General features: G+C 48.1%; 14 non-coding genes across 14 annotated transcripts; 6 read left to right on the top strand and 8 right to left on the bottom strand.

Annotated features, from left to right (window-relative positions):
- Window positions 1-3,865: 3,865 nt before the first annotated feature.
- trnam-cau (transfer RNA methionine (anticodon CAU)) lies at window positions 3,866-3,938 on the bottom strand. Its single transcript has one exon. It is a non-coding gene; the product is annotated as a tRNA-Met (tRNA).
- A 2,354-nt stretch (window positions 3,939-6,292) lies between these two features.
- On the top strand, window positions 6,293-6,364 carry trnae-uuc (transfer RNA glutamic acid (anticodon UUC)). Its single transcript has one exon. It is a non-coding gene; the product is annotated as a tRNA-Glu (tRNA).
- Window positions 6,365-7,509: 1,145 nt separating this feature from the next.
- Window positions 7,510-7,581, bottom strand: trnad-guc (transfer RNA aspartic acid (anticodon GUC)). The gene has a single exon. It is a non-coding gene; the product is annotated as a tRNA-Asp (tRNA).
- Window positions 7,582-9,397: 1,816 nt separating this feature from the next.
- On the bottom strand, window positions 9,398-9,469 carry trnah-gug (transfer RNA histidin (anticodon GUG)). Its single transcript has one exon. It is a non-coding gene; the product is annotated as a tRNA-His (tRNA).
- Window positions 9,470-9,670: 201 nt separating this feature from the next.
- trnae-uuc (transfer RNA glutamic acid (anticodon UUC)) lies at window positions 9,671-9,742 on the top strand. Its single transcript has one exon. It is a non-coding gene; the product is annotated as a tRNA-Glu (tRNA).
- Window positions 9,743-10,193: 451 nt separating this feature from the next.
- trnav-cac (transfer RNA valine (anticodon CAC)) lies at window positions 10,194-10,266 on the top strand. Its single transcript has one exon. It is a non-coding gene; the product is annotated as a tRNA-Val (tRNA).
- Window positions 10,267-10,900: 634 nt separating this feature from the next.
- On the bottom strand, window positions 10,901-10,972 carry trnad-guc (transfer RNA aspartic acid (anticodon GUC)). The gene has a single exon. It is a non-coding gene; the product is annotated as a tRNA-Asp (tRNA).
- A 1,197-nt stretch (window positions 10,973-12,169) lies between these two features.
- Window positions 12,170-12,242, top strand: trnav-aac (transfer RNA valine (anticodon AAC)). Its single transcript has one exon. It is a non-coding gene; the product is annotated as a tRNA-Val (tRNA).
- Window positions 12,243-12,816: 574 nt separating this feature from the next.
- trnah-gug (transfer RNA histidin (anticodon GUG)) lies at window positions 12,817-12,888 on the bottom strand. The gene has a single exon. It is a non-coding gene; the product is annotated as a tRNA-His (tRNA).
- Window positions 12,889-13,089: 201 nt separating this feature from the next.
- trnae-uuc (transfer RNA glutamic acid (anticodon UUC)) lies at window positions 13,090-13,161 on the top strand. The gene has a single exon. It is a non-coding gene; the product is annotated as a tRNA-Glu (tRNA).
- A 451-nt stretch (window positions 13,162-13,612) lies between these two features.
- Window positions 13,613-13,685, top strand: trnav-cac (transfer RNA valine (anticodon CAC)). The gene has a single exon. It is a non-coding gene; the product is annotated as a tRNA-Val (tRNA).
- Window positions 13,686-14,319: 634 nt separating this feature from the next.
- Window positions 14,320-14,391, bottom strand: trnad-guc (transfer RNA aspartic acid (anticodon GUC)). The gene has a single exon. It is a non-coding gene; the product is annotated as a tRNA-Asp (tRNA).
- A 5,926-nt stretch (window positions 14,392-20,317) lies between these two features.
- On the bottom strand, window positions 20,318-20,391 carry trnat-agu (transfer RNA threonine (anticodon AGU)). The gene has a single exon. It is a non-coding gene; the product is annotated as a tRNA-Thr (tRNA).
- A 2,852-nt stretch (window positions 20,392-23,243) lies between these two features.
- On the bottom strand, window positions 23,244-23,316 carry trnav-aac (transfer RNA valine (anticodon AAC)). Its single transcript has one exon. It is a non-coding gene; the product is annotated as a tRNA-Val (tRNA).
- Window positions 23,317-23,591: the final 275 nt, after the last annotated feature.

The following is a 23,591-nucleotide window of genomic DNA, read 5'->3' on the forward strand; positions in this document are numbered from 1 at the left end:
TTGACCAATCTGTTGACCAATGTTGACCAAAAAAGCCTAGGATTATGCTGGGCTCCAGCCCACAGGGATTTACCTGTGCTGTAAGAACTAATGAGTGAATAAGGAGACTGGATTCTGGTGAAAGACTTCAGGAAAAAGAAATGGTGTTCACTCAGGTGGAGGGGGCTGTACCAGGTGCTGCTGACCACTGCCACTGCTGTGAAGGTCACAGAAATGGTGCCCTGGATTCATGCTTCCCACTGTAAAAAGGTCACAAACGAACTGAACAAAGCGCAGGAGTGATGTCTCCACAAGGACAGATGGGGATAACCTGCTTGGGACTGATGTGCACAGCCTTTTTCCTTTTTATGTAGAAGCCTGTCACCACCCCAAAAGAGGAAGAATCTAAACACGAAGCCTCTTTGTATACAAACTGGCTGAATGAAACTGATAATGAGGGGGATATGCGTAATTTGTGGTATAAATTTATAAATCATACTGTAAAGTTAAAGAAATTTAATGCATCTTGTTATATATGTGCTTTAATGCCTCATTCTACAGCCTCACCCATGCGACTTTTTATGAAATGTACTCTTTTATTAATATCATGTTAGAAGGCTTAGACGCTATCAAACAAGAATTAAGGGGAGTTAGATTAATGGCACTTCAGAACAGGTTCGTGCTGGACCTTCAAAATGCAGCATCTGGAGGAGTCTATGCTTTAGTAGGAGACTCCTGTTGTACATATATTCCAGCTAATGACTATGATTACGGAAATCTTACACTCGCTATTCAGCATTTAAAAGAACTAAAAGACAAGGTGAATAAAGAGAGAGGCATAAAAGATACACCGGCTTTTCTCTCCTGGTTAGAATCACTGTTTGGGCCAGGGGGAATGTTTTTCTTTTAAGTTACTAACACCGATTATAGGGGCTGTGATACTTGTCTTCCTGTTTTTATGTTGCTGTATGACATGTATTATTCCAATGCTTCGAAATATGGAAATATGGTACCTAGGGGGATAAACTGTTCATCCTTCCAGTCTGGAGAATTGGCAGCTGTCTGACGTCAGTAAGTGATCCTTAAAAAATTAATAGTTCCATGACAGTGTGCATCACCAGAAAATCAATTTCAATGCATTAAAACTCTTGTTATCCTTCTGATCATTGAAGTGTCATTGCCCCAGCACTGTATACTCTTACTTTTGACGCCTGTCTGAAGTTGGATCCATTTCTAAGAATGGTGACTCACATATCCTCATGCTCAACTTTGGCTCAACCACACAAACTATGAAGTTAATCATCTGCTTTTGCTCCAAGATTTATGTTACTAGGCTCTGGGGATCCTCGTGTTCAAACTTTGCCCTTATTGTGGATGATCCATGACAGAATTCAGGGAATTCAGAATTCTGATACCTCAGCTCAGATTCTGACTGGGCAGACTGTCATTGCCTGGTGTGAATGTGTGCATATCTGTTTTTGTGCATGTTCTGTGGCCTGTTGTACAGTACATCACAAATGAAAGGGAAATGGAAAACTAAAATAAGACTCAAGTGTTTTAGCTTTCATTAACAGTGTTTCATTAGTATCTGTGCTAGATCCTGTCATCCACTGCTTACCACGACAGGCTCTAGCACAGGATAGCAGCTAATACATTTAACAATCTCACTGCACAATGTTGTATATTCAAGGGCTGATCTTCTGTACTTTTTCTTTCACTTTTCATTTCCTAGAAACTCAGTCCTGCCAGGAATAATCTGAGAACAAAATCAATCTGAGTGAAAATCTAAGCAGAGGAAGATTGTTTTACAGAGTTAACAAGGTCTAATTCAAGGTCATCAGCACTAACAACATTCTCTCTGGAGACAGGCGATAAGAAAATTGAAAGTGTGTATTGTTACATAACAGCAGAGACTATGAGTTATGCTATCATGAGAGTGGTGATGGATTTTTTTCATTGCTTAGTTTTGCAGGTTCTGTACATTTGAACATTCAAAGTGACTAAAGTAAAGGAGTTTTCCCTTTTTACCACATAATTCCCAAAGATCAACACTAATAGAAAGCCTAATTCCAGCCAAGATTCAATTACTGTCTCTCAGGCATCCCAGCAGTGGATTTCATGACTTCAGACAGCCATCTTTATCAGTGGAGAACTCAATGCTCTGAGGTTTACTGGCAGAGTCTCACACTGGGTAATATGTTGGTAAATAATGTCCTATGGAATTCTACTATTGATAAATTCTACTATGGAACTGCGATGTGTCCTGAAAAAATCTTCTATGATAGTGGTACAGTCCATCACACCCCACCTACAGCCTTTAAAAGAGAAAAAAATATTCTGATATTATGGTGGAAAAAGAGCCCTGGAATCTTTGTAGAAGGACCAAAGACGGAAAGAACGGGCAGTGTAACCATGGCGAAGAGAAGGGAAATATTGGAGAGAGCTTTTTTCATACACTTTTTATCATTGTTTTTCCAGCCCAACAATGATCAACAAATATGGGCAGGCGTCCTGTGCCAAATCCAATCTACCTTTCTTCCAAGCATACAGGAATGTCAGTGAATTAAATATTGACATATGAAAATACCCAAAAATATGCAATCACACATATGCAGTTTGAGCAAACATAAGACAATACCCAAGTACCACAAACTACCAGGCATCATTAGCAGTTCAGGTGGGGAGCTGTGTCAGCATGCGTAGGCTGCAAAGGAACAAGTAATAGGTCTATTCCATGCTTAAAAGAGAAGAAAGAAAACACAACATTTCAGCCGTGGAGCCCTCACACCTGAAGAAGGCTCCACGGCCGAAACGTTGTGTTTTCTTTCTTCTCTTTTCATCTAGTGTCATTAGCCAGTTCCTGTCAAAATAAAATAGAAATGGATAACATTCTAGAGAGAGTTTGAAATACCAAGGTACAATTTAAACCATATTTCTTCCACTACAACCACAATATTTTGGAGAGATCGCTGAGCCTAACTGTTCTGGCATGCCCGTTAGCCTCCGTCCTGCTTCACCAATGAATGCAACGGGGCACATTCTGAGGGAGATGCGGTCAATCAGGTTGCAGGAAAACCACGCTATGCTTTTTTTTGAGATCCTGAAAAGGACAGAGGGGCCATGTATATGTGTGCAGCTGGATATGTAATTGCAGGTGGCGTAGCAAATTCTGCTGAAGCCCCACTGCCTGGTGTGGACGGTAGCTGTGCATGTTGCAGCAGAATTGTGCATGTGAGATCAAGGGGGCATGTCATGTGTTTGAGCACTTCACTCCCTTCTGGAAGCACGTGATTCCCTGAGTCCAAAAAATTTGTAAGTTCTTTGGATGACCTGTGGACCGATCTTTCACGATGAAGAATTCCTTAAGAAGAATAGATCTCGGCCCACCATCCCAATGCCTCCATCTCAAAACAGCAACCTCCCACTGCCCTTAGTCTGCAAGGCAGTCCTTTCAAGTGCGATGATGACGCCGGGACCTTCGTTGCCTATTGTACGAGCTGAACTTTTGTGCTCATCAATTCAACGCTCTTTCCATCAACTCATCTTGTCTTTTGACGCTTCGTGTTTTGTGCTCCTTTGACTATCGGCATATCGGGTGACTGCAAACACTGAAGTTCTTGCTTACGGAGTGTGGAATAGTGTTTTCAAGTGATCGCTGTTCTGTCATGTTGACGCCGAGTGAATCTTTCTTTGGCAACATGGGCAGGCTGACAGCAGCGCGAGCGAAAGTAATGGCAAATTTCTTGACTTATTTCTGAATGTGAATGTTCTTTAGAAAAGGGATGCGGCGTTGCTTCTCCCCCGTGTAAAGGTCACGCATTCCAGACGTGGTTATGAGCGAACAGTTGCCGCAAGTGTTTGAAAAGAGCAAGAGAGGAAGCAGCCCTGCCCCGTGTGAGGATCAAACTCAGGACCTTCAGATGATGAGACTGACGCGCTACCAACTACGCCAACGAGGCCAGCTGCAGTACACAGCCGGAAAGTTTGCCTCATGGATTTCAGTCGCCCGTTCCCTAATCTTTAGACGCCCTCTGCTGGATGTTGCATTTGCCTTTTGATCTCACCGATACTTTTTTGGTCTGTTTCTGTTGCGAGTCTGTTTTTCAGATCTCACCTAGCACAAGTCTCTCTGGCTGAAGTGGCCTCTCTGCTTCAGCATCGTGCCCTCACTCAGCCATTAAAAACGTCACTCGGACTTCTGACATGCTGACATGAAATGTCAAGAGAGAGTGGCGGAGACGCTTAAGGCAGAGAGAAGATGAAGAGGGGGCGTGGCTGCGAAATGATTGACAGCTGCATGACGCTCTCCATGCAAGGTGTGACCACAGGCTAAAGGACACCTTTCGGCACATCAAGCTCTAAGCACACACCTGGAGGACGTGGGAAATGATCCCGCTACCTCTCGCATGCAAAGCGACCGCTGTACCATGCAAGCTAACCCCCCTCGCTGGGGCTCATGCCTCGGTGTCGCCTAGTGCCGCTTGTTCCCCTCTTACCGGGTGCAGTTCACTGCCCTTCATCTGCAAGGCAGTCGTGTAATTGCGGCTTTCTTGACTTATTGATGAAGGTCTGACTGGACGAGCGAATGACGCCTCTCCCCCGTCCTCAAGCTCGCTGACAGAATAAAATGGAAAGTGCTTCCGTGGCTCATTGGTTTAGGGGTATGATTCTCACTTAGGGTGTGGGAGGTCCTGGGTTCAACTTGCGGATGAGCCCTTGTGTGTTCTTTTTGTCCTCGTCCACAAGACTGGGAACTGATATCCACATCACCTTGCAGCATCTGCTTATGGCAAACGATGGAATGTGACTAATGACTGAACGAGCCTGGTGAATACTCATCACGTGGCACAATGAGAGCGTGCAGTCAGCTGTCCAAGGCAGCAACCTCATTGCTCGTTCAAAAGAACACGTACTGAAAACTCATCACCACTATGTCGTAAATGAGCACCGCGATCGCTTGTTGTCATGCGTCCTTACTTGGGAAATGCAGAAGCAAAAACTGCCCTCTCTCAGTCACCGAAACGTGTGCGGCTCGCCTTGCACTCTCTGCGCCTCGCATATTTATGGAGCTGTCTGCTCTTCTTTCTGTTGAAGTACGCAAGTTACGGGGCGTACTGCAGACTATGATGTGCTCAATGACAGCTTTCAAGATTTGAAAACTATGAGCTTGATGGCTCAAGTCGAACGAATGTGGTTGTTACGCAATTGATGATCAAACGCACGTATTCTAACGATTCGTGAGAGTATGTTCTAAAGGTCCCTGGCTCGATCCCGGGTTTCGGCATTTTGTTTCATCGCGCCCTTTGTTCCTATCTCCAGCGCCCTCTGCCTAAAGTGACGCGTCCCTTTCTCAGCCCGAAACGCAAGCGAGACACCAGCAGCAGTCCCTACAGGTTTCTGTAGTGTAGCGGCTATCACGTTCGCCTAACACGCGAAAGGTCCCCCGTTCGAGACTGGGTGCAAACAGCCTCTTCTTGCACGCTCCTGCACTTCACAGAGGTCTTGAACCACCAGTCATTTGTTCCCAATGTATTTCCGGTGCCTTCATGCACTCTTGTTCCAAACGCACGTTTTTTCTGTACCTGGAGCCGATCATTTGCAATTGGGCTATCCCTACAGACCAAGACGAGCTCTGTCGGCTCAAAAGCAGCGCAACACCTGCGAGAACAACAGAAAGATTAGTACCCAGCGGGGGCCTCTTAGTGAGCCCAAGATCTAATCAAGAATCGACTCCAGAAACAGGGCTTGGCGCATTGTTCCATACTCCGACCACTCTTGGTGTAAACAGGTCCCTCCTGGTCTCTGCATGAAATGCACTTTCCTGCGTTTGCTTTGGTGTAACTGGCTTCCCATGCATGGGCGAATGTGAAGAAGATCCTTAGTAAGTCATTGAAGAAACCCGAGAAGAGGTCGGAGTGGCCTCTGTCGTTCATCAACGATCCAGTCAGGCAGTACTCCTCTGTAAAGCGCTGTTCGTTCACATCGATTGGCTTTTTTTTGCCTTCATTCATGCAAGTAGTAAAAGCAGACGCCCCTATTCTGCCGTGACCCGGATTTGAACCAGGGTTGTTGTGGCCACAACGCAAAGTACTGACCACTATACGATCACGGCGAGTTACCGATACACACGTGGCAGGGCGGAAAAGGCTGTGCTCTCTTCGTGTGACATAATTCGGGAAAGTCCTGACGTTGCATTTCAACTGAGCCCCAGTATACATCGACCCTTCGGCACTCTGAGTGACAACTCTCTTGCGTGTTTTCTCATATTTATGTAGTTTGCTTGCATGATGCCCGGAACAGCAGGGTTGTGCACTCCCATATGGTCTAGCGGTTAGGATTCCTGGTTTTCACCCAGGCGGCCCGGGTTCGACTCCCGGTATGGGAACGTGTCAATTTTGCCTCCTGCTTTCCAAAAGATCAGCACTGTGTACGAAGGAGCCACATTAAAACTACTCAACGTGCAAAACGTGCGAGAAGAGGGGGCGCTTGTTTCCAGCCGAAACTTCTCGCGTGTGAGACGAGCTGACCATCGCTGCAGGAGGTGGGAGGGTCACTCTGGTAGACAGGGCTGACCTTCGGCAATAGGATTTATACTCTCCAAGATGATATTTGCACTTTCTGGAGAGGCGATTTTCTCCACTTCAGTAGCCCGATTTCGTCGATTGCGTGGAGAGGGCTGTAGAATGTGGCGCCGTCTTTCCTGCTCCGTCCATGACAGGCGTGCTGGTCTCTGGAGAGAGAGCACGGTCCATCAGCGCACCCCAATAAAGGCACTGGAAGCAGCTGAATCGCATTGGCGAAGCTCAGCACTGGGCCGCTGGGCACATCTGACCACAGTTTCCGTAGTGTAGTGGTTATCACGTTCGCCTCACACGCGAAAGGTCCCCGGATCGAAACCGGGCAGAAACAGACCAGACTTCTTCTGTCGCCACGCACAAAAGGGGATTGGGGATTCGCCTAGCGCTGTGATCGAACAGACCCACTCACCTCTTAGTGTGGCGGGATCTGCACAGTGCATGTCGCAGCGCATCCTGCTTTCACTTCAATGCGCGTCCTGATGTACCCCGGTCTCCCGCGTGACAGGTGGGGACAGGTGACAGGTCCTATACTAACGAGGAAGACATCACTCTCTCCGACTCCCGGCATCGTGTCCCGACCCACCGTGCTGGAAGCCGACTCGTGCTGTGATTCCTTTACGGAGCAGAAATGACAACCGAGGAGCCGAGAGATCATTTCAGCATTTCGCGTCTGAACGGAAAACACAAACGACCAACTCGGAATGATTTGCCTTTGACGCTTATCAAAGCGTTCTTTGTGCATCGAACAGACCCACTCACCTCTTAGTGTGGCGGGATCTGCACAGTGCATGTCGCAGCGCTCCCTGCTTTCACTTCAATGTGCTTCCTGATGTCGAGTCGTGTGCCGTGCGGAGACTCTGAAAGCGAGAGCAATGAAAAGGTGCACGACGCTGTGTTAGAAAACAGAGAAGTGAAAGGCAGTCCTTTCTCTAAGGAGGTAAAAGAAAAGCTACTCCCCGTCGGGGAATCGAACCCCGGTCTCCCGCGTGACAGGCGGGGATACTTGCCACTATACTAACGAGGAAGACATCACACGCTCCGACCCCCGGCATCGTGTCCCGACCCAGCGTGCTGGAAGGCGACGCGTGCTGTGATTCCTTTACGGAGCAGAAATGACAACCGAGGAGCCGAGAGATCATTTCAGCATTTCGCGTCTGAACGGAAAACACAAACGACCAACTCGGAATGACTTGCTTTGGACGCTTTTCAAAGCGTTCTTTGTGCACGACAACTGCGCCGCCTAGCAGATACAAATGGAAGAGGGCTAAGCCTCCTCTCTTTTAGCCCAGGTTCGATCTGTCTCCCAGAATCACCAGGGCGCACGCACACACACACACCCGTGCCGTTGAAGTACTCTGCTTCATTTCTAAGGGCAACTCAACATTCACTCCTACCCCGAGTGCAGAAAAGACAGCGTCTGCAGCAACAGCAGCTCAGGTCTCTGCACAGGAGCTAAGCTGCCCCCATCTCCTCTGCTCTGCGGCTCCTACGGAGTGGAGTCCTGCCTGGAGCCGTGTTTGCAGGCGGCGGCTCCCCGCACCCTGTCTGTGCGTCGTGTCCAAGAGCTCCTGGGAGGAAGAGAGAGCCCTCCGACTCGGGGGCTTTTCCACGGTCTGTGTGAGGAGGGGCGGGTGTGTCCAGCAGCTTATCGAGCAGAAGCCTGGGGCGGCGGAGAGCTGTGATCGTGCAGACCTTGAGGTGTCACCTCTTTGTCTGCTTTCCCGCCCTCCCTCCGCCCAAGCTCTGCTCCAAAGTAGCCCGGCAACCCCTCACACCTGCACGTGTCACAACCTAAGGTGTGGTCATGAGACACCCATGGGGTGTTGTTCTGTTCTTGCTAATTGTTTCCTGCCCGTCGCAGGCAGGAGTCCATGCGAGGAAGATGCGCTGGACAGAGCTCAGAGGGCGCACCTGGGTGGCTTTCCTTCTGAGTGACGTTCCTGCAACACTCTCCCGCTACTCTTGGTGCGCTCATGCCGCAACACAGGAAGGCTGGAGCAGGTGGCTGTGGGCTCTGCGCACCGCCGAAATAGCTCAGCTGGGAGAGCGTTAGACTGAAGATCTAAAGATCCCGGGTTTCGGTGTTTTGTTTCATCGCGCCCTTTGTTCCTCTCTCCAGCGCCCCCTGCCTAAAGTGACGCGTCCCTTTCTCAGCCCGAAACGCAAGCGAGACACCAGCAGCAGTCCCTGCAGGTTTCCGTGGTGTAGCGGCTATCACGTTTGCCTAACACGCGAAAGGTCCCCCGTTCGAGACCGGGCGGAAACAGCCTCGTTTTGCACGCTTCTGTACTTCACAGAGGTATTGAGCGACCGGTCATTTGTTCCCAATGTATTTCCGGTACCTTCATGCACTCTTGTACCAAACGCACGTTCCTTCTGTATGCGGAGCCGATCATTTGCAATTGGGCTGTGCCGACAGATCAGGACGAGCTCTGTCGGCTCAAAAGCAGCGCAGGACCTGCAAGAACAACAGAAAGATTAGCATCCAGCGGGGGCTTCTTAGTGAGCCCAAGATCTCATCAAGAATCGGCTCCAGCAACAGGGCTGGGCGCATTGTTCCATTCTCCGACCACTCTCGGTGTAAACAAGTCCCTCCTGGTCTCTGCTTGAATTGCACTTTCCTGCGTTTGCTTTGGTGTAACTGGCTTCCCCTGCATGGGCGAATGTGAAGAAGATCCTTAGTAAGTCATTGAAGAAACCCGAGAAGAGGTCGGAGTGGTCTCTGTCGTTCATCAACGATCCAGTCAGGCAGTACTCCTCTGTAAAGCGCCGTTCGTTCACATCAATTGGCTTTTTTTTGCCTTCATTCGTGCAAGTAGTAAAAGCAGACGCCCCTATTCTGCCGTGACCCGGATTCGAACCGGGGTTGTTGCGGCCACAACGCAAAGTACTGACCACTATACGATCACGGCGAGTTACCGATACACACGTGGCAGGGCGGAAAAGGCTGTGCTCTCTTCGTGTGACATAATTCGGGAAAGTCCTGACGTTGCATTTCAACTGAGCCCCAGTATACATCGACCCTTCGACACTCTGAGTGACAACTCTCTTGCGTGTTTTCTCATATTTATGTAGTTTGCTTGCATGATGCCCGGAACAGCAGGGTTGTGCACTCCCATATGGTCTAGCGGTTAGGATTCCTGGTTTTCACCCAGGCGGCCCGGGTTCGACTCCCGGTATGGGAACGTGTCAATTTTGCCTCCTGCTTTCCAAAAGATCAGCACTGTGTACGAAGGAGCCGCATTAAAACTACTCAACGTGCAAAACGTGCGAGAAGAGGGGGCGCTTGTTTCCAGCCGAAACTTCTCGCGTGTGAGACGAGCTGACCATCGCTGCAGGAGGTGGGAGGGTCACTCTGGTAGACAGGGCTGACCTTCGGCAATAGGATTTATACTCTCCAAGATGATATTTGCACTTTCTGGAGAGGCGATTTTCTCCACTTCAGTAGCCCGATTTCGTCGATTGCGTGGAGAGGGCTGTAGAATGTGGCGCCGTCTTTCCTGCTCCGTCCATGACAGGCGTGCTGGTCTCTGGAGAGAGAGCACGGTCCATCAGCGCACCCCAATAAAGGCACTGGAAGCAGCTGAATCGCATTGGCGAAGCTCAGCGCTGGGCCGCTGGGCACATCTGACCACAGTTTCCGTAGTGTAGTGGTTATCACGTTCGCCTCACACGCGAAAGGTCCCCGGATCGAAACCGGGCGGAAACAGACCAGACTTCTTCTGTCGCCACGCACAAAAGGGGATTGGGGATTCGCCTAGCGCTGTGATCGAACAGACCCACTCACCTCTTAGTGTGGCGGGATCTGCACAGTGCATGTCGCAGCGCATCCTGCTTTCACTTCAATGCGCGTCCTGATGTACCCCGGTCTCCCGCGTGACAGGTGGGGACAGGTGACAGGTCCACGTGACAGGTCCTATACTAACGAGGAAGACATCACTCTCTCCGACCCCCGGCATCGTGTCCCGACCCACCGTGCTGGAAGCCGACTCGTGCTGTGATTCCTTTACGGAGCAGAAATGACAACCGAGGAGCCGAGAGATCATTTCAGCATTTCGCGTCTGAACGGAAAACACAAACGACCAACTCGGAATGATTTGCCTTTGACGCTTATCAAAGCGTTCTTTGTGCATCGAACAGACCCACTCACCTCTTAGTGTGGCGGGATCTGCACAGTGCATGTCGCAGCGCTCCCTGCTTTCACTTCAATGTGCTTCCTGATGTCGAGTCTTGTGCCGTGCGGAGGCTCTGAAAGCGAGAGCAATGAAAAGGTGCACGACGCTGTGTTAGAAAACAGAGAAGTGAAAGGCAGTCCTTTCTCTAAGGAGGTAAAAGAAAAGCTACTCCCCGTCGGGGAATCGAACCCCGGTCTCCCGCGTGACAGGCGGGGATACTTGCCACTATACTAACGAGGAAGACATCACACGCTCCGACCCCCGGCATCGTGTCCCGACCCAGCGTGCTGGAAGGCGACGCGTGCTGTGATTCCTTTACGGAGCAGAAATGACAACCGAGGAGCCGAGAGATCATTTCAGCATTTCGCGTCTGAACGGAAAACACAAACGACCAACTCGGAATGACTTGCTTTGGACGCTTTTCAAAGCGTTCTTTGTGCACGATAAACTGCGCCGCCTAGCAAATACAAATGGGTTGTACAACTTTGAAGTAGCAAATGGAAGAGGGCTAAGCCTCCTCTCTTTTAGCCCAGGTTCGATCTGTCTCCCAGAATCACCAGGGCGCACGCACACACACACACCCGTGCCGTTGAAGTACTCTGCTTCATTTCTAAGGGCAACTCAACATTCACTCCTACCCCGAGTGCAGAAAAGACAGCGTCTGCAGCAACAGCAGCTCAGGTCTCTGCACAGGAGCTAAGCTGCCCCCATCTCCTCTGCTCTGCGGCTCCTACGGAGTGGAGTCCTGCCTGGAGCCGTGTTTGCAGGCGGCGGCTCCCCGCACCCTGTCTGTGCGTCGTGTCCAAGAGCTCCTGGGAGGAAGAGAGAGCCCTCCGACTCGGGGGCTTTTCCACGGTCTGTGTGAGGAGGGGCGAGTGTGTCCAGCAGCTTATCGAGCGGAAGCCTGGGGCGGCGGAGAGCTGTGATCGTGCAGACCTTGAGGTGTCACCTCTTTGTCTGCTTTCCCGCCCTCCCTCCGCCCAAGCTCTGCTCCAAAGTAGCCCGGCAACCCCTCACACCTGCACGTGTCACAACCTAAGGTGTGGTCATGAGACACCCATGGGGTGTTGTTCTGTTCTTGCTAATTGTTTCCTGCCCGTCGCAGGCAGGAGTCCATGCGAGGAAGATGCGCTGGACAGAGCTCAGAGGGCGCACCTGGGTGGCTTTCCTTCTGAGTGACGTTCCTGCAACACTCTCCCGCTACTCTTGGTGCGCTCATGCCGCAACACAGGAAGGCTGGAGCAGGTGGCTGTGGGCTCTGTGCACCGCCGAAATAGCTCAGCTGGGAGAGCGTTAGACTGAAGATCTAAAGATCCCGGGTTTCGGTGTTTTGTTTCATCGCGCCCTTTGTTCCTCTCTCCAGCGCCCCCTGCCTAAAGTGACGCGTCCCTTTCTCAGCCCGAAACGCAAGCGAGACACCAGCAGCAGTCCCTGCAGGTTTCCGTGGTGTAGCGGCTATCACGTTCGCCTAACACGCGAAAGGTCCCCGGTTCGAGACCGGGCGGAAACAGCCTCGTTTTGCACGCTCCTGTACTTCACAGAGGTATTGAGCGACCGGTCATTTGTTCCCAATGTATTTCAGGTGCCTTCATGCACTCTTGTACCAAACGCACGTTCCTTCTGTATGCGGAGCCGATCATTTGCAATTGGGCTGTGCCGACAGATCAGGACGAGCTCTGTCGGCTCAAAAGCAGCGCAGGACCTGCAAGAACAACAGAAAGATTAGCATCCAGCGGGGGCTTCTTAGTGAGCCCAAGATCTCATCAAGAATCGGCTCCAGCAACAGGGCTAGGCGCATTGTTCCATTCTCCGACCACTCTCGGTGTAAACAAGTCCCTCCTGGACTCTGCTTGAATTGCACTTTCCTGCGTTTGCTTTGGTGTAACTGGCTTCCCCTGCATGGGCGAATGTGAAGAAGATCCTTAGTAAGTCATTGAAGAAACCCGAGAAGAGGTCGGAGTGGTCTCTGTCGTTCATCAACGATCCAGTCAGGCAGTACTCCTCTGTAAAGCGCCGTTCGTTCACATCAATTGGCTTTTTTTTGCCTTCATTCGTGCAAGTAGTAAAAGCAGACGCCCCTATTCTGCCGTGACCCGGATTCGAACCGGGGTTGTTGCGGCCACAACGCAAAGTACTGACCACTATACGATCACGGCGAGTTACCGATACACACGTGGCAGGGCGGAAAAGGCTGTGCTCTCTTCGTGTGACATAATTCGGGAAAGTCCTGACGTTGCATTTCAACTGAGCCCCAGTATACATCGACCCTTCGACACTCTGAGTGACAACTCTCTTGCGTGTTTTCTCATATTTATGTAGTTTGCTTGCATGATGCCCGGAACAGCAGGGTTGTGCACTCCCATATGGTCTAGCGGTTAGGATTCCTGGTTTTCACCCAGGCGGCCCGGGTTCGACTCCCGGTATGGGAACGTGTCAATTTTGCCTCCTGCTTTCCAAAAGATCAGCACTGTGTACGAAGGAGCCGCATTAAAACTACTCAACGTGCAAAACGTGCGAGAAGAGGGGGCGCTTGTTTCCAGCCGAAACTTCTCGCGTGTGAGACGAGCTGACCATCGCTGCAGGAGGTGGGAGGGTCACTCTGGTAGACAGGGCTGACCTTCGGCAATAGGATTTATACTCTCCAAGATGATATTTGCACTTTCTGGAGAGGCGATTTTCTCCACTTCAGTAGCCCGATTTCGTCGATTGCGTGGAGAGGGCTGTAGAATGTGGCGCCGTCTTTCCTGCTCCGTCCATGACAGGCGTGCTGGTCTCTGGAGAGAGAGCACGGTCCATCAGCGCACCCCAATAAAGGCACTGGAAGCAGCTGAATCGCATTGGCGAAGCTCAGCACTGGGCCGCTGGGCACATCTGACCACAGTTTCCGTAGTGTAGTGGTTATCACGTTCGCCTCACACGCGAAAGGTCCCCGGATCGAAACCGGGCGGAAACAGACCAGACTTCTTCTGTCGCCACGCACAAAAGGGGATTGGGGATTCGCCTAGCGCTGTGATCGAACAGACCCACTCACCTCTTAGTGTGGCGGGATCTGCACAGTGCATGTCGCAGCGCATCCTGCTTTCACTTCAATGCGCGTCCTGATGTACCCCGGTCTCCCGCGTGACAGGTGGGGACAGGTGACAGGTCCACGTGACAGGTCCTATACTAACGAGGAAGACATCACTCTCTCCGACCCCCGGCATCGTGTCCCGACCCACCGTGCTGGAAGCCGACTCGTGCTGTGATTCCTTTACGGAGCAGAAATGACAACCGAGGAGCCGAGAGATCATTTCAGCATTTCGCGTCTGAACGGAAAACACAAACGACCAACTCGGAATGATTTGCCTTTGACGCTTATCAAAGCGTTCTTTGTGCATCGAACAGACCCACTCACCTCTTAGTGTGGCGGGATCTGCACAGTGCATGTCGCAGCGCTCCCTGCTTTCACTTCAATGTGCTTCCTGATGTCGAGTCTTGTGCCGTGCGGAGGCTCTGAAAGCGAGAGCAATGAAAAGGTGCACGACGCTGTGTTAGAAAACAGAGAAGTGAAAGGCAGTCCTTTCTCTAAGGAGGTAAAAGAAAAGCTACTCCCCGTCGGGGAATCGAACCCCGGTCTCCCGCGTGACAGGCGGGGATACTTGCCACTATACTAACGAGGAAGACATCACACGCTCCGACCCCCGGCATCGTGTCCCGACCCAGCGTGCTGGAAGGCGACGCGTGCTGTGATTCCTTTACAGAGCAGAAATGACAACCGAGGAGCCGAGAGATCATTTCAGCATTTCGCGTCTGAACGGAAAACACAAACGACCAACTCGGAATGACTTGCCTTTGACGCTTATATACCTCTTAGTGTGGCGGGATCTGCACAGTGCATGTTGCAGCGCTCCCTGCTTTCACTTCAATGTGCTTCCTGATGTCGAGTCGTGTGCCGTGCGGAGGCTCTGAAAGCGAGAGCAATGAAAAGGTGCACGACACTGTGAAATAAACATTAATAAACGCATATATAACGTCGAAAACACATCTAACACTAGGAGTATACAGCACTCTGCACAGTGTACGAAGTAAATTATTTTCGCAGTAATTAATTATATTTACTATATTTATTATACACGTGTAAATTAATTACTGCGAAAATAATTTACTTCGTACACTGTGCAGAGTGCCGTATACTCCTAGTGTTAGATGTGTTTTCGACGTTATATATGCGTTTATTAATGTCGTCGATTTTACGGTTGCAATTCGACGTTGATTATACGTCGAGGCGACGTATATATACGTATAGCCGTATTTTCGCCGTGAATATACGTATATTCGACGAATCAATGCCCACAGCTTGGCATACAAGGGTTTTGCGGAGGGGTCTTGCCACCTGCCTGAAAAAAAACAGTAAAATGTTTGAGTGCCTATAGAGTTTCTATTTTTATTTTCTTGAGAAAAGTTGATACCATTTCCTGGAAACCCCGTCCCCCATCAGTGCGCGGTGCCCGGGGAAAAATCTGTAGGGGGGCGTCTGAAATTCTGAGCGGGGGTGATATTTCGGTTGAAACGGAGCTGTACGGTGCAGCTACCCAAATGAAATCTCGCAGCTATGCCATTAATTAGTGCTTTATGATAGAAGATATCGACTAGCAATCTGGTATTTGCGATGAAGTTCAGTTTCACATTTTTCGTCACTCTCACTGGAGAGTATTGCCTGGAGCGAAAAGTACCATAAGCGTTCATTTTTGCAGCTACATGGACGTTCTGAATCGTTAAGAAAAAATGTTGTAAAACCAACAGAAAGCACAGACTGCTATAACTAGTCCTAGTTATATAACGATTTTAAGTATAATGATAAACTACTGCAAGGAATCGGTCCACCTGAGCAAACAGGATCGTAATGTTGACACTCAATAACGACACTGATATGTGCAGTTCCTGGACGGATAGCCCTCCTGCCCATCAAACAGACTGAGTGACTGTTCCTGTCATTTAGTGTTGTCTGACCATTGACAAAGTACAACTATTTTTTTAGGGCGCAAATTAAGTTAGGTAAATCTTTTTGCCCAAAACTGAAGGGGCAACATTCCCCCCTCCCCCCGTGATGCCAGGCCTGTCCCCATCCTATTCCATAATGTCATTATATATAATACCATACAACAGTGACCGATCCTTACTAACTACATGCGTTAAAATTGCACATCAGCTCATAGCAGGGGGCACATAGCCGCGATGTATTATCAATGTTATATTTCAACCATAATATCGACAACATTAATAAACGCATACGTTGAGAAAATATCGAACCCAACATATTTTCCGGTTATATACCACAATGCATTGCTAGTATTCGTTGGTCACAATTTTGGACACGTTTTTCAAACGTAGAAGTATATCCGCAAATATCTCAGCAATCCTCTTTTGACGAGTAAGTATGAACAATAATAATACTATCTGAATACATACAGATCTTTCTTAATATTATTTTGATTAAAATAGTACGTGAATAAGCAAAAAATGGCACATAAAATAGTGTGAATGGGGAAGATGACACAAAATCGTTTTGCCGTTTCTCTATTCTTATTCTATGTTGTACTTTCAAACTTTGGGTACTCTTTAATTAGGACAGACTTTATTGCTCAACTGCTATGATGCAAGCCAAATTTTATACATTTATTTCAGTTTTGAGCTTAGTAAACCGTTCACTTTTTAGATTATACTAAAGAAGATATTAATCATCATTTATTTGGGAAGTAATATTATATAATTTTCTCCTAGCTGCGGTGCTGAAGTCCCACCCTACATCAACAGAAAAAGAAATAAAGGAGCATGCAATGTGTTACTTGAAGAATGCATATGAAAGACAGGGGGCCAGGAGATCTGGACACTGAAAATAATAGGTTTTTGGTTCTAACTGTTAGGACAATTAGACAGGGTTTGCAAATAGTGGAAAAAAATCATCTTAACTTCCATTGTAATATTTTTTTTTCTTGGAAATATAGAAGTTGTACATTTTAAAATGTATATTTGAATCAAAATGTGGTTTTGAGTTAGTGTGTTAATGTAATTAGTTTTGTGTTTGTCATTACTATACTGTATATTGCCATGTTACCAGAATTTGTAGCTGAAGTTTAAGACTAGTTGTGTTTTTTTTATGATTATTGCCCATATGTTGATTGTTGATTGATTGTATACAATGTATAATTTGAAATACATATGTTTCAGGTGTGAATGTGTATTTTCAGAATACATTTCTAAATCTAATCATTGGCTTGGTTTACTTGTTTCTACACCTATAAAATCTATCTTTGATGTATAATAGACCTCTACCCATATACGTATAATAGACCTCTAAAGTTATACGTATAATAGACCTCTAACCATATACGTATAATAGACCTCTAAAGTTATACGTATAATAGACCTCTAACCATATACGTATAATAGTCCTCTAAAGTTATCCGTATAATAGACCTCTAAAGTTATCCGGAACTCCAACCATATATGTATAATAGTCCTCTAAATTTATCCGTATAATAGAACTCCAACCATTTATGTATAATGAACGTCTAAACATAGACGTATAATTGACGTATAACTTTAGACGTATATTAGAATTTCATTCTAGACGAATTGTAGACCACATTTAGACGTATAAGGTATGCGTTTAATAGACGTATATTATACGTCTTTTGCCCACTGGGTGGGCTCCAGATGCACATGGAAGCAATCAAGTGTTTCATCCGAGCTGTTTCAAAGACTGCCCAAGAGCTTTCCTTTCACAGAGGCGCAACGATTAATGATGGGGGTGCACCCTTCAATGCGCCTTACGACTCTAGGGAGTGATTGAGACGATTCGTAGCGTGTGCTCATTTCTCTCTATTCCCCGTGTTGCAGTGGTAGGATGACGTAAATTACTGCTTCGACACGTAACGCCATTATAATCACGTGCAGGAGCTGAGGGCTTTAGTTTTGTTTCGTTTTCCATGACGTTCGTAAGCGCGCAAATCAAAGGCAAGTCCTGCGTCTAACACGAACGTAAATGCTTTTGAAAGTGCAGTGTGGTGCAGCTTGTAAAATCCTTGTCCACATTTGTGGTTTGTTGATGTTTGTTCTGTCTGCCAAAGTTGCATTTTGACATCCGGACGGGGGGACTTTATCATTTGAACGTGAAGCCAGCCTTAAACCCTCTGAGGTGTGTCTGTCTGCCGGCACGTATCTTGTGAAAGGTTTTTTTTTTTTAACGGAGAGCAACTTTAAAAAGGTATCCGCAGCCACCTCGCAGTCCGTGTTTGATTATAGGAGGAATGCGGCGGCGGCGAGCTCGCATTTGTCGTGCTCGAGTGTTTAAGGCGATGGGATCGAAATGCGTTGGGGACTCCCCGCGCAGGTTCGAAACCTGCCGACTCCGGCGTCTGCCGCATGTCGCCTTGTGCCTGCGCGGCAGAGGCGAAGTGCCGCTTCTCCTTTCCTGGTACTATAACAACGCGAAATCGCTTGGACCTGCTGCCATGGACATCAATTCTTCAGATAACCACACACTTTGCCTTCGCACCTCTGGTGCTCTGCTTATGCCTTTGAAAACCTAATGAATAAAGCTGAAAGAACCGACACGATATGTAGGTGCTGGTAAAGCACGCAGTAAAGAACTGTTAACAGCAAGGGTTTCAGTGGGTTAACTGAGGAGAAGGCGTGATCGCTAATTGTTGACTTTTTATTTGGTGTTAGAAACACTCTTACTGTGCATGACGTGCAACAAATGTAGCCACAGAAATTGCATCACGCTTTCATGTATGCTATTGCAAACACCAACGTTGCCTAGATAGAAAACCGAAATAGCCGTGGGTTTGCTTGCTGGTCTGAAGGATCTCTCTTCGAATCTCTATCATTTGTCAATGGAAGTAAAAGGCGCTGCAATCTGATACGTTCAGAATCAAACCCGCAGCTGTTGTTCGACTTTATTTCTTGACTAATTACAACTGAGTGTCGCATGAGCAGTTACATAAACTTGTCTGGTATATTTGAACACAAATGCCGTTCTTCAATTAAAACTAACAGTACATTGTCAGGGACATTCAGTTCTATACAAACAAGAGACAGACAAGAGAATATTTCTACCGTTCATGTGGACTACGTGTTGACTTACTGATCGGAATAATTGAAAGGTTCGGGCTCATAGCCGATGCAGTGCGTGCTAATTAGAACAGCAACGCTGAGCTCTCAGCACCGTACTGAGCCCAGGTGTTTTTCTAAAGCTGTCAGGTGCAGTTCATTTACATGAAGGAAATCTCTTACTGGGTACGATTACAATGCAGTAAGTAGCACAGACTACTTAGGGAGCAGCCCGATGTGTTTAAAAATGACCCGAGCCAGGTAAGAGTCGAACCTACAATCTCCTGATTCGTAATCAGACGCCTTATCCATTGCGCCACTGGACCTGGTGTAACACTGCAGGACTGTAACCCAGTGAGCTCAGCCCTGCAACTAGTAAAATATTACCCCCGGTCCATTCTTTTCCAAAAGTGAGAAACACCTGTTTTCTACATGTTGTCTGTTTTAAAACCATATCTCTTTAAACCAAACCAAAGAGTTTGTCTTTTGCACTGCTATTCTGATTCATTTCGATTTCAAAGAAAAAAAAAACATTACCTTCCAAAGCATCATAAAATTGTCCCTTCTTCCAGACTCTACTTCTCTCTTGTAGTAGTACAGCAGACCTTTCCAGGTGAGCAGATCACAGAGTCCGAAATGAGCTTCCTCAATCAAGCAAAGTACCTGAACATGACTCTGTCATCATAAAAGCGCCCCTGTAATAAAGAAATTAAATCCGAAATCAAGAGGGCAGTTGCCTACTGAAATACAAGAAGTCATCAATTTTAACCTAGCAACACATTAAAGGCTGCATCTATACAAGTACGATTCTAGAAATGCTCACCAGATTACGTTTTAAGAAGGAACTGTGCCTCAGGTTCCGCCGAGATCTTAACTCGGATGGCAGGATTCAGAGTCCGGAGTGCGGACTGATGGCGCACGGAGGGTCCATATACTGTGGATCCCTCAGTGATCTTCCGCGTATTCAAACCACCAGCGTGTGACTCCCCTGTCCCCGTGACCTCATTGGTCTGCTCTCTCCTCTGTGCAGCCGAGCCCGACTCACGGTAAAGTGAAAAAAAATATGCCCTCAACGTGAGATTTAGTCTGGAGCGAGGATAGATGTTACCTTTTTATCATTGAACAGGATGTATGTGATGTGGCGACTAGGTTCAATTTTGTATCCTCTTTAAAAGATTAAGGACTGGGGTGAGCGTGATTTACCAGCTAAGAACCCGACGTGCGCACCGTTTAAGCTGCATAGACTCGGTCGTTTAACTCTTCTCCATTAGTAGGGTTAAGGTTAAAGAAAAAAACATTGCTGACTTCTTTTTTTTTTGCCAGCCGCTAGCGCTGATTAGCAAGGTTTGTATTTCATGTTTTGCAAGTTGCATCCATTTTAAGAAAAACAAGTCGCGTTAAAGACAGGAAATGAATACTTGCATTTAATTAAGTCTAGCCGTAGGCGGTTGTCCATAATGACCAGTACTGTTCAAGAAGACAGAACAAAGAAGGCACCGCTGGGATTCGAACCCAGGATCTCCTGTTTACTAGGCAGGCGCTTTAACCAACTAAGCCACAGTGCCCCGGGAGTGTTGTCCTTTTGCAGCCACTTGGACACACCTTTAGAAAAACATTTTGTTAGGCATTCTGCCTCAGCCTAAACACCTATAGCTTGCAAAGCGCATGCTATTAGACAGGCACCTCTGCAAGACCTTAAGAGTCTCTTAAACTAGTGATAGTAAGGTGTTCCCAATGGGTGATGTTCGGCTTTCAAATCATCTCATCCGTGGAAGCGCCGAGATGCAGCTGTTTAAGGCTTAGAAGCAGCTGACTGTTTCACTACCTAGCTGATCACTGTCAGTCAGGGAGCTTAGAGGTGAAAAGCCTGTCTGAGAGACAATTCGCCATCGATCAGTTCAATATGTTCCGTACCAGCTCGGCGCACCCGAGATCATCTTGGTAGCCGTGTAGCTCAGATGAGTGAGAGCTTGTGTGTATTTACCACCGTGATTGGATGCCGGCCCTTCTCAGGTCACAGTAAACCTTCTGCTCAAAAAAAGTGAGGTAAAACCTCACTCTGCACAGTAAAACCTAAAAAAGTGAGGTTTTATTTAATCTCTGACCAAGGGAAACGTTTCATTTTTTCAAAGAAATGTTTGTTAAAAAATAAAGTCATAGTTCCATGGGATTCAATCATAGACCGTGTGACATGGAAGTCAGGAACCTAACCCACTTAAGCACTACAGAAACATTATCGACAGACAATGTACAGCGTGTACTATTCTTGTGTTGCGGTACATGAATATAATTATATCGTTATTAATTTCTAATTTATAACTTTATTAACTTTATAAATTAACTTTATAAATTTATTAACGTTATTAATTAATTTCACGACGCACAGACAGAGCGTAGGGAGCCGCCGCCTGCAAACACAGCTCCAGGCAGGACTCCGCTCTGCAGGAGCCGCAGAGCAGAGGAGATGGGGGCAGCTTAGCTCCTGTGCAGAGACCTGAGCTGTTGTTGCTGCGGACGCTGTCTTTTCTGCACTCGGGGTAGGAGTGAATGTTGAGTTGCCCTTAGAAATGAAGCAGAGCACTTCAACGGCACGGGTGTGTGTGTGTGCGCCCTGGTGATTCTGGGAGACAGATCGAACCTGGGCTAAAAGAGAGGAGGCTTAGCCCTCTTCCATTTACTAGTTCAAAGTTGTACAACCCATTTGTATCTGCTAGGCGGCGCAGTCGTCGTGCACAAAGAACGCTTTGAAAAGCGTCAAAGGCAAGTCATTCTGAGTTGGTCGTTTGTGTTTTCTGTTCAGACGCGAAATGCTGAAATGATCTCTCGGCTCCTCGGTTGTCATTTCTGCTCCGTAAAGGAATCACAGCACGCGTCGGCTTCCAGCACGGTGGGTCGGGACACGATGCCGGGGGGTCGGAGAGAGCGATGTCTTCCTCATTAGTATAGGACCTGTCACCTGTCCCCACCTGTCACGCGGGAGACAGGGGTACATCAGGACGCGCATTGAAGTGAAAGCAGGATGCGCTGCGACATGCACTGTGCAGATCCCGCCACACTAAGAGGTGAGTGGGTCTGTTCGATAACAGCGCTAGGCGAATCCCCAATCCCCTTTTGTGCGTGGCGACAAAAGAAGTCTGAAGTCCGTTTCCACCCGGGGACCTTTCGCGTGTGAGGCGAACGTGATAACCACTACACTACGGAAACAGTGGTCAGATGTGCCCAGCGGCCCAGTGCTGAGCTTCGCCAATGCGATTCAGCGGCTTCCAGTGCCTTTATTGGTGTGCGCTGATGGACCGTGTTCTCTCTCCAGAGTCCAGCACGCCTGTCATGGACGGAGCAGGAAAGGCGGCGCCACATTCTACAGCCCTCTCCACGCAATCGACGAAATCGGGCTACTGAAGTGGAGAAAATCGCCTCTCCAGAAAGTGCAAATATCATCTTGGAGAGTATAAATCCTATTGCCAAAGGTCAGCCCTGTCTACCAGAGTAACCCTCCCACCTCCTGCAGCGATGGTCAGCTCTGGCCGCCTGGGTGAAAACCAGGAATCCTAACCGCTAGACCATATAGGAGCGCACAACCCTGCTGTTCCGGGCATCATGCAAGCAAACTACAGAAATATTAGAAAACACGCAAGAGAGTTGTCACTCAGAGTGTCGAAGGGTCGATGTATACTGGGACTCAGTTGAAATGCAACGTCAGGACTTTTCCGAATTATGTCACATGAAGAGAGCACAGCCTTTTCCGCCCTGCCACGTGTGTATCGGTAACTCGCCGTGATCGTATAGTGGTCAGTACTTTGCGTTGTGGCCGCAACAACCCCGGTTCGAATCGGGGTCACGGCAGAATAGGGGCGTCTGCTTTTACTACTTGCACGAATGAAGGCAAAAAAAAGCCAATCGATGTGAACGAACGGCGCTTTACAGAGGAGTACTGCCTGACTGGATCGTTGATGAACGACAGAGGCCACTCCGACCTCTTCTCGGGTTTCTTCAATGACTTACTAAGGATCTTCTTCACATTCGCCCATGCAGGGGAAGCCAGTTACACCAAAGCAAACGCAGGAAAGTGCAATTCAAGCAGAGACCAGGAGGGACTTGTTTACACCGAGAGTGGTCGGAGAATGGAACAATGCGCCCAGCCCTGTTGCTGGAGCCGATTCTTGATGAGATCTTGGGCTCACTAAGAAGCCCCCGCTGGATGCTAATCTTTCTGTTGTTCTTGCAGGTCCTGCGCTGCTTTTGAGCCGACAGAGCTCGTCCTGGTCTGTCGGCACAGCCCAATTGCAAATGATCGGCTCCGCGTAGAGAAGGAACGTGCGTTTGGTACAAGAGTGCATGAAGGCACCGGAAATACATTGGGAACAAATGACCGGTCGCTCAATACCTCTGTGAAGTACAGGAGCGTGCAAATCGAGGCTGTTTCCACCCGGTCTCGAACCGGGGACCTTTCGCGTGTTAGGCGAACGTGATAACCACTACACTACGGAAACCTGTAGTATTTGCTGCTGGTGTATCGCTTGCGTTTCGGGCTGAGAAAGGGACGCGTCATTTTAGGCAGGGGGCGCTGGAGAGAGGAACAAAGGGAGCGATGAAACAAAATGCCGAAACCCGGGATTGAGCCAAGGATCTTTAGAACATACTCTCACGAATCGTTAGAATATGTGCGTTTGATCATCAATTGCGTAACAACCACATTCGTTCGACTTGAGCCATCAAGCTCATAGTTTTCAAATCTTGAAAGCTGTCATTGAGCACATCATAGTCT

This window comes from Lepisosteus platostomus, chromosome 22 (genome assembly GCF_059453375.1).
Source record: "Lepisosteus platostomus isolate fLepPlt1 chromosome 22, fLepPlt1.hap1, whole genome shotgun sequence".
NCBI lineage: Eukaryota > Metazoa > Chordata > Actinopteri > Semionotiformes > Lepisosteidae > Lepisosteus > Lepisosteus platostomus.